At 45.6% G+C, this 9,708-nt stretch overlaps 1 long non-coding RNA gene across 1 annotated transcript in view; it reads left to right on the top strand.

Annotated features, from left to right (window-relative positions):
* The first annotated feature begins 4,732 nt into the window (after positions 1 to 4,732).
* Positions 4,733 to 9,708, top strand: part of LOC147190379 (uncharacterized) — a 5,185-nt gene continuing 209 nt past the window's right edge. The window contains exons 1-2 of the long non-coding RNA XR_015103835.1: positions 4,733 to 4,972; positions 5,119 to 5,215. This is a non-coding gene — a long non-coding RNA (uncharacterized LOC147190379). The remainder of the gene's footprint in view (positions 4,973 to 5,118; positions 5,216 to 9,708) is intronic.

The raw sequence follows: 9,708 nt of genomic DNA, 5'->3' as shown, positions 1-9,708 counted from the left end.
TCAAGAGAAGTAGCAATTTTGCGACCGGACCTCATTAACTCATTTAATGTCCTGTCATATCACGAGCTGTTGAATGAGTCGGGTGCTTGTTTCTCTTCAATCTTCCGTTTATCAACTCATCGACTAAATTATCGTTTTAAATAAAAGCCAGCATCTCCGAGCCCTGAATATGGCTCCCTCACCTTGCCCCACTGCACCCCTCCATTTTGGATAGGACTTCCCCTCTGCTCGTTGACACCCCCTTGGGAGCCTTTTCGCAGCAGCAAAAACAACAATGGCATTCGCAAAGAATTCTTTGCTGTCATACGACTAGCTGTTGGATGATTTAGGTTTTCATTCCAAATTCGTCCACGTATCAACTCGTGTTGAATCATCTACCTCAAAGCCACACTCTCCGAAGGCCTGTGTGTGTCTCCCTCCGGTGGACAGGCCGCGACATCGCACCCATCCTGTCTGAACTTCCAGTTCAATCACGGTACCACATTAAAAACCAATTCATGAAAGCAAATTGAAATCAATCTTATCTGATTATGAAAAGAGAGAAAAACCACTGAATAAATGATGTATCCAAAACGAATAAGTGTCACAAAACATGCATTTAAACACAATTTTTAGTGCCGCAAAGCATTGTGGGAGCATTTCCGAAAAAAAGGCCACAATCTCGAAGGCATGAAAGTGTCTCCCCCTGGTGGACACGCCACTTTATCGTACCCTTCCAATCCGACCTTTCAGTACACTCACGGTACCACTTTCAAACACATTTATGAAAGCAAACTGAAATCAATCCGAGCTGATGATGAAAAGAGAAAAAACGACTGGATAAATGATGTATCCAAAACAAATAAGAAAATAAGTGTCACGAAACATGCATTTAAACTCGATTCTTGGTGCCGCAAAGCATGGTGGGAGCTATTACTAAAAAAAAAACAACTGAAATCTATTTTAGCTGATTATGAAAAGGAAAAATGGACTGAATAAATAATGTATCCAAAACAAATAAGAAAATAATTGTCACAAAGAAAATAGTTGTCACAAAACGCATTTAAACGCGATTCTTAGTGCCGCAAAGCATTGTGGGAGCATTTACGAAAGATAAATAGGCTTCCAATCCAACCTTCTTATAGACTCACGGTACCACTTTTAAACACATTTATGAAGCAAACTGAAATCAATCTGAGATGATGATGTAAAGAGAGAAAAATGACTGAATAAATGATGTATCCAAAACAAATAAGAAAATAAGTGTCACAAAACATGCATTTAAACTCGATTCTTCGTGCCGCAAAGCATGCTGGGAGCTATTCCGTTGCCTTTACATTAAATATAAAATGGCTTCCGCTCTTGCTCCTTTTCCTGATTTAATGATATTCTGGAAAAAAAATTAAATGGCATTCTGACACTTTTCCAATCCACGATGTATTTTAAGAAGTTTTTGAGTTGTAGGCATTTCTGTATTTGAATGGTCTGCGTGGATTTACAACATACGGTCGCGGAATGCTGGGCTGGAAACTATACCTTCCCAGCATTCATTGCGGCACTCAGGAAGTATGTAAATTTTGTTTAAATGTATGTTTTAGGTACGTTATTTCTTTAGTCATTGATTTTATTGTGTCATTTTCACTCATATTTTATTCAGTTTGTGATGACCGAATGTGATCATTTCGAATTTGATGTGACACCTTGACTGTAAGGGGTGGCGTGATTAAAGAAATTCCAATGCATTCGGCACCATCTTTCTCTTGGAGGCACATTCCTTAAGGGGCGCCTTTTTAAAGGCGGTAAACCCCCTTGTTAAAGACAGCACGTCCTGCAGAAGAAGATCATGACGCTTGCGCTCCTGGAGGTGCTTTCCTCACGCCACTGGATCTCGGGCGGGATTATCCCTTCGGACGTCATAACGGCCTCGGACTTTACAGCGGCTGCTTGGGGTCTGCGGGCTCCCCCTTCCACTGCGGGGTTTATTCCTGATGGGGGCGGGGGCGCCTTTTGGCGCTGCACTCCTTTCATGAGAGCACAGCGAGAAGAGGGTCTCTGTGATTCCTGTACCGTCGCCCTCCACCGGGTTGCTACTCAGGTAAGGTCCGCCGCACAAGTAAGAATGGATCATAACAGACCCGGGTCAGGCTCGGGGATCCGCTGGCGTTGTGCTGACGCGCTTGTGGATGGGTCTCTGGAGGATGATTTGGGAGCAGAAGGTGTTGACTGTTGTCATGCTGGCGCACCTGAAGGAGAGGAAGGAAGTGAGTGGTTGTCATGCAGCAAAACAGGTGGAAAAATGGTGGCATAAAAGGGGCTTCTGACCCCCCAATCCGCCCAAAAAATTTCATTCGGGTCGCACCCTCATTTTCTTCAGTTAGATCTCAAATTCCTTGCCATTGCAAGTGGCAAGACAAAAATGGAGGAATAGTCAAAGCGATGGTGGAGAATTAACATTCAAAGGGTTCTGAAATTGCAATTTGAAACTAAGGGAACGTGTGCGTGGCAGTGGAGGACTCTGCCATCCTGGTGGATTACGCGATGTGTAAATTCAAGTTCTACATCCAACACATACGCTGGCAGAAGTATCGAATGGCTCGTTCTTTGCAAGGTTTGCCAATGTAACACTTTATGTTCATCGCATAGCAACCCTGCGATGCCGGCATCAAGTTCCCCAAGAAAGTCAAAGGCGCCCAATCCGCCCTTCGCGTCCATTGTGGTCCACTTGCAGGTACACCGAAGGCATCGCACTTCAAAATATTTCTTTGGCTAATATTAAGATAGCTGCTGAAACTACTTGATGAGGTCAGAAAATTCGGTGCAGGTCTTTACAACCTAATAGTAAATTAATAGTTCCATTCATAACTCTGGTGACATCAATCCAAAATTGACATGCCTGATGTTTACCCCAGTGTCGGTCAGACAGGCAGGTTCATCGTGATTGTCAGGATGACGGACAAGCTGCACGCCGGGCAGGAGTGGACGTGTTTGGCTTGGTTTGGAAATCCGAGAGCAGCGTCTGCAGCTCTTCCAGATGGACGTGAGTCAGAACTGCCCCAAAACCTCGTTTGTACATACGGTGTGGTAAATTGACACAAACGGTCCTGGTTCCTTTCTGTCTTGCAGATGCAGTATTTGTTCATCTACCAGGCGCCAAAATGCGTAACTCTCACCGCCAAACCATAATCGCTTAACTGCCTGACCGACTAATGCTTGTTGTGTTATATGACTGCATTTGTGATTTGATGTGAACTGTTCTGTAAAGCGCTTTGATTCAGCTGCAAGTGTTGTGATAACTATGTATCACCTCCGAACGTAACGCCACCCCCTAACACTCATTCTAATCTCAATCCTACACTTTACCCTAACTCCCCTTCCCAACTCCAACCTATAACACCCCAAACGTGTGTTCTTTAGGGTTGCAGTGACTAACTGATCACATTTCAGAATGACCTCGAACCTTCACACCCTTCCTCTAACCTAAACCATACCCCAACTTTAAACTCTAAACCCTAACCCCCGTATCCTTCTAAAGGCGTCAAAAACACCAAACCGCCTGTATGCCGAACCCGAATATCCTGAATGCATCATCGCCTAACCCTAACACCTGCCTATCCTCTTGAACAAAATCCCTCGAACCCTTACTCTGAAGGCCTAACCTTTAATGCCCTATACAGCTAATCACCTAACCCAAGAGGCCTATCTGCTTTCCCCTAATTTCTAACCCCAATCTCAAACCTTGAGCGCTAACCCTGAACATCGTGCCCTCAACCATAAAACCCTAACACCGTCAACCCTATCTTTTAACCCCTAATCCTAACCACTTTAACCATATTCCAAATGCTAACTCTAAACCTCAACCTGAATCCTAATTTCCCTTACACCCTCAAACCCAGGGGTATCCAAACTCGGTCCTCAAGGGCCGCTATCCTGCCTGTTTTCCAGCTCCCCCAGGGAGCAACACGCCTGATTCAAATAATCAGGATCGTTGTAATGCTGCTTCAGAGATGCCTGATGAGCTGATCATCTGAATCAGGCGTGTTGCAGGCGGGAGAGATGCAAAACAGCCAGGACAGCGGCCCTTAGGGACCGAGTTTGGACACCCCTGGGTTTCAGGGTAAAGGGAAATTAGGATGAAGGTTAAAGTTTAGAGTGAGCATTTGGGATATGGTTAAAGTGGTGAGGGGTAGGATTAGGGATTAAAAGATAAAGGGTTGAAAGTGTTACGGGTTGAGGTGAAGGCACGATGTTAAGGGTTAACACTCGAGGTTTGAGTTTGGGGTTAGAAATTTGGGTGAGGCAGAAAGGCATCTTTGGTTAGGTGGTTAGATGTATAGGCATTAAAGGTTAGGCGTTCAGAGGAAGGGTTTGAGGGATTTTGTTCAAGAGGATAGTCAGGTGTTAAGGTTATGAGATGACGCATTTGGGCTGTTGGGGTTTGGCATACAGACGGTTTGGGTTTGGTGTTTGGACGCTTTTAGAAGGATACGGGTTTTGGCTTTAGTGTTTAAAATTGGGCTATGGTTTAGGTTAGAGGAAGGGTGAGAGGGTTCGAGGTCATTCTGAAATGTGATCAGTTGGTCACTGCAACCCTAAAGAATACAATTTGGGGTGTTATAGGTTGGAGTTGGGGGGGGGGGGGTAAGGGTAAAGAGTAGGATTGAGGTTAAAATGAGGTGTTGACCCTAAATAACAGTAAACCCAAAACCTGCTTAAGCCAACTCGTAACGCTGACTTTCTCACACCTAGCCCTCACCCTATCCCCCAACTACCTAACACTTAACCCTCTCATCCAAAAACCCCATCTCTAATCCCCTCACCCAATTCCAAACCCAGGCGCTTGTTCTTTGCACCTGTCATGAGCTTTTTTCACAGGCCTGGTTGAGTTAGTGGAGATGACAGCGCTGTTGGACGGTCTGCGCTGGTGCGGCTGGATGGCTTGTGGAGCCGAGGAGAGAGGAACGCAAGTGCTGACTGCCGATGAAACGAATTTAAGGTACAGAAGTGAACCAATCTTTTTTTTTCGTCAATGGACACTACATCTTGTTTACTTTCAAACTTGGCTTGTTGCAGACGTGTGCACATATTGAGCATAACTTCTCTGATCACTGAAATGACACGATTCTCTCCTCTTTCATCTAGAACTGCTTCAAACGTGTATGCGGGAAAAGTGGCTCAGATTGCATCACTGTCCGTGTTTTATGTGATGCGTGCTGCAGCTGAAAACCAGCATTTGGAAGTATGGTGCATTTCTGCTGTTTATTCTTGTGTTGATGAATGTGCACTGTTCCAATAAAATAAATCTTCAACTCAGAATGCTAACCCTAACACCCGACTATCCTCTTGAACAAAATCCCTCAAACCCTTACTCTGAAGGCCTAACCCTTAATGTCTATACAGCTAATCACCGAACCCAAGATGCCTATCTGCCTCACCCTAATTTCTAACCCCAATCTCAAACCTCGAGCGCTAACCCTGAACATCGTACCCTCACCTCAACCATAAACCCCTAACACTGTAACCCCTCTAACTTTTAACCCCTAATCCTACCCCTAACCACTTTAACCATATTCCAAGTGCTAACTCTAAACCTCAACCTTAATCCTAATTTACCTTAAACCCTCAAACCCAGGGGTGTCCAAACTCGGTCCTCAAGGGCCGCTGTCCTGCCTGTTTTCCAGCTCCCCCAGGGAGCAACACGCCTGATTCAAATAATCAGGATCGTTGTAATGCTGCTTCAGAGATGCCTGATGAGCTGATCATCTGAATCAGGTGTGTTGCAGGCGGGAGAGATGCAAAACAGCCAGGACAGCGGCCCTTAGGGACCGAGTTTGGACACCCCTGGGTTTCAGGGTAAAGGGAAATTAGGATGAAGGTTGAAGTTTAGAGTGAGCATTTGGGATATGGTTAAAGTGGCGAGGGGTAGAATTAGGGGGTAAAGTTGGAGGGTTGACAGTTAGGGGTTTATGGTTGAGGTGAGGGCACGATGTTCAGGGTTAACCATCGAGGTTTGAGTTTGGGGTTAGAAATTAGAGTAAGGCAGATAGAAATGTTGGGTTTGGTGGTTAGATGTATAGGCATTAAGGGTTAGGTGTTCAGAGTAAGGTTCGAGGGATTTTGTTCAAGAGTATAGTCGGGTGTTAAGGTTATGCGATGTCGGGTTCGGCATACAGGCGATTTGGGTTTGGTGTGTCGACGCTTTTAGAAGGATACGGGGGTTCGGTTTAAGTGTTTAAAGTTGGGCTATGGTTTAGGTTGGAGGAAGGGTCAGAGTGTTCGAGGTCATTCTGACATGTGATCAGTTAGTCACTGCAACCCTAAAGAATACACGTTTGGGGTGTTAGAGGTTGGGGGGGTGTTAGGGTAAAGTGTGGTATTGAGGTGTTAACTCTAACCCTAAATCCATAACAGTAAACCCAAAACGTGCTTAAGCCAAACCGTAACGCTAACTTTCTCACACCTAACCCTCTCACCCTAGCCCCCAACTACCTAACACTTAACCCTCTAATCCAAAAACCCCATCTCTAATCCCCTCACCCAATTCCAAACCCAGGCGCTTGTTCTTTGCACCTGTCATGAGCTTTTTTCACAGGCCTGGTCTAGTTAGTGGAGATGACAGCGCTGTTGGACGGTCTGCGCTGGTGGAGCCGAGGATGAGGAGAGAGGAACGCAAGTGCTGACTGTCGATGAAACGAATTTAAGGTACAGAAGTGAACCAATCTTTTATTTATTTTTGTCAATGGACACTCGGACTTCTTGTTTACTTTCAAACTTGGCTTGTTGCAGACGTGTGCACATATTGAGCATAATGAGCTTTTTTCACAGGCCTGATCTATTTAGTGGAGATAACGGCGCTGTTGGACGGTCTGCGCTGGTGCGGATGGATGGCTTGTGGAGCCGAGGATGAGAGAGGAACGTCAGTGCTGACTGTCGATGAAACTAATTTAAGGTACAGAAGTGAACCAATCTTTTTTTTTTTTGTTTTTTTTTTTTTGTTTAGGGTGACACGCTTCTCTCCTCTTTCATCTGGAACTGCTTCAAACCTGTATGCGGGAAAAGTGGCTCAGATTGTATCACTGTCTGTGTTTTATGTGATGCGTGCTACAGCTGAAAACCAGCATTTGGAAATATAGTGCATTTCTGCTGTTTATTCTTGTGTTGATGAATGTGCACTGTTCCACTAAAATAAATCTTACACTCAGAATGCTAACCTCCTCACTAACCCCTAACCGTAAACTTTAACCCTGTACCCTTACTCCTAACCTAAACCAAAACCCTCAAATCCCCTACCCTAAACTCCCCTGAACGCTGACCTCTATAATCCTTAACCTAATGTTAAATCTTGACCTCTAATGCTCCCCTTAACCTGACATACTGTATATCGTGAACCTTAACCCAATTCATCCGTAAGACTCTAAATCCTCAACCGCAACCCCTAAATCCTAAAATTAAATTTAAACCCTAACCCTCATCCATACTGCAGGCATGTCCAGCCCTGGGCCTGGAGGGCCACTGTCCTGCCTGTTGTCCACCTCTCCCGGCTGCAACACACCTGATTCAGATGATCAGCTCATCAGCCATCTCTGAAGCAGCATTAGAACGATCCTGATTATTTGAATCGGGCGTGTTGCTCCTGGCAAAGTTGGAAAACGGTCAGGACAAGCGTCCCTTGAGGACTGAGTTTGGACACCCCTGCCTTTTACCCTAATCCCCCTCACCCAAACCCTAATTCCCTAACCTTCAATGCTAACACCTGTCCTTGTACTCTAACCTCTAAACCATGATCCCTACCCTACACCTCTTAACCTAACCATAAACACTAATCCTAACTAAACTAACATTAACCCTAAACCTTGACCCACAAAATGCTAGCCCCTAATCCTAACCCGATTTGACAATGCAACCCCCAAATCCGAGCCCCAGCCCTCATCCATACTGCAGGCATGTCCAGGCCTGGGCCTGGAGGGCCACTGTCCTGCCTGTTGTCCACCTCTCCTGGCTGCAACACACTTGATTCAGATGATCAGCTCATCAGCCATCTCTGAAGCAGCATTAGAACGATCCTGATTATTTGAATCAGGCGTGTTGCTCTTGGCAAAGTTGGAAAACGACCAGGACAAGCGTCCCTTGAGGACAGAGTTTGGACACCCCTGCCTTTTACCCAAACCCTAATTCCCTAACCTTCAATGCTAACACCTGTCCTTGTACTCTAACCTCTAAACCATGACCCCTACTCTACCCCCCCTAACCTCTTAACCTAACTATAAACACTAAACCTCTAATCCTAACTAAACTAATATTAACCCTAAACCTTGACCCACAAAATGCTAGCCCCAGCCCTCATCCATACTGCAGGCATGTCCAGCCCTGGGCCTGGAGGGCCACTGTCCTGCCTGTTTTCTCCTCTCCCGGCTGCAACACACTTGATTCAGATGATCAGCTCATCAGCCATCTCTGAAGCAGCATTAGAACGATCCTGATTATTTGAATCAGGCGTGTTGCTCCTGGCAAAGTTGGAAAACGATCAGGACAAGCGTCCCTTGAGGACAGAGTTTGGACACCCCTGCCTTTCACCCAAACCCTAATTCCCTAACCTTCAATGCTAACACCTGTCCTTGTACTCTAACCTCTAAACCATGACCTCCTACCCTACACCCCCTAACCTCTTAACCTAATCCTAACTAAACTAACGCTAACCCTAAACCTTGACCCAGAAAATGCTAGTCCCTAATCCTAACCCGATTTGATAATGCAACCCCCAAATCTGAGTCCCAGCACTCATCCATATTCCAGGCATGTCCAGCCCTGGGCCTGGAGGTCCACTGTCCTGCCTGTTTTCCACCTCTCCCGGCTGCAACACACCTGATTCAGATGATCAGCTCATCAGCCATCTCTGAAGCAGCATTAGAACGATCCTGATTATTTAAATCGGGCGTGTTGCTCCTGGCAAAGTTGGAAAACAGTCAGGACAAGCGTCCCTTGAGGACTGAGTTTGGACACCCCTGCCTTTCACCCTAATCCCCTCACACAAACCCTAATTCCCTAACCTTCAATGTTAATACCTGTCCTTGTACTCTAACCTATAAACCATGACCCCCTACCCTACACCCCCTAACTAAACTAATGGTAATCCTAAACCTTGACCCAGAAAATGCTAGCCCCTTAATCCTAACTCGATTTGACAATGCAACCCCCAAATCCGAGCCCCAGCCTTCATCCATACTCCAGGAATGTCTGGGCCTGGAGGGCCACTGTCCTGCCTGTTTTCCACCTCTTCCGGGTGTAACACACCTGATTCAGATGATCAGCTCATCAGCCAGCTCTGAGTCATTAAAACGATCCTGATTATTTGAATTAGGTGTGCTGCCCCTGGAAGAACTGGAAAACGGGCAGGACAGAGTCTCTTGGACACCCCTGCCCTACCCTGAACGCTAACCCCTAATCCCAACCTAAACCATTAACCCCTACCCTAAACTAACACCCTGAACCACCCAATCTCTATAATCCTAAAACCAGTTTAAGACCCAACTTCTTATTGCCAGTGAATTAAGTGACACTAATGCTAACCCCTTTTCATGGCAAAACAAGCGGGCAGTGAATGCAATACGACTAACCCAAACGAAAATGAACAGTGGTCCTTTTAGGTTGGAATGGCTGTCAGCATATGCAATTTGGTTTTCTTATTTCATTGGGACAGTGCACATAAATCAACAAATGTAATTGAGGAATAAG

Source organism: Hippocampus guttulatus, chromosome 18 (assembly GCF_054856545.1).
Source record: "Hippocampus guttulatus isolate MCC_2025c chromosome 18, RoL_Hgut_1.0, whole genome shotgun sequence".
NCBI lineage: Eukaryota > Metazoa > Chordata > Actinopteri > Syngnathiformes > Syngnathidae > Hippocampus > Hippocampus guttulatus.
The sequence above is the reverse complement of the archived record's forward strand: the minus strand, read 5'-3'. Positions and strand labels throughout refer to the sequence as shown.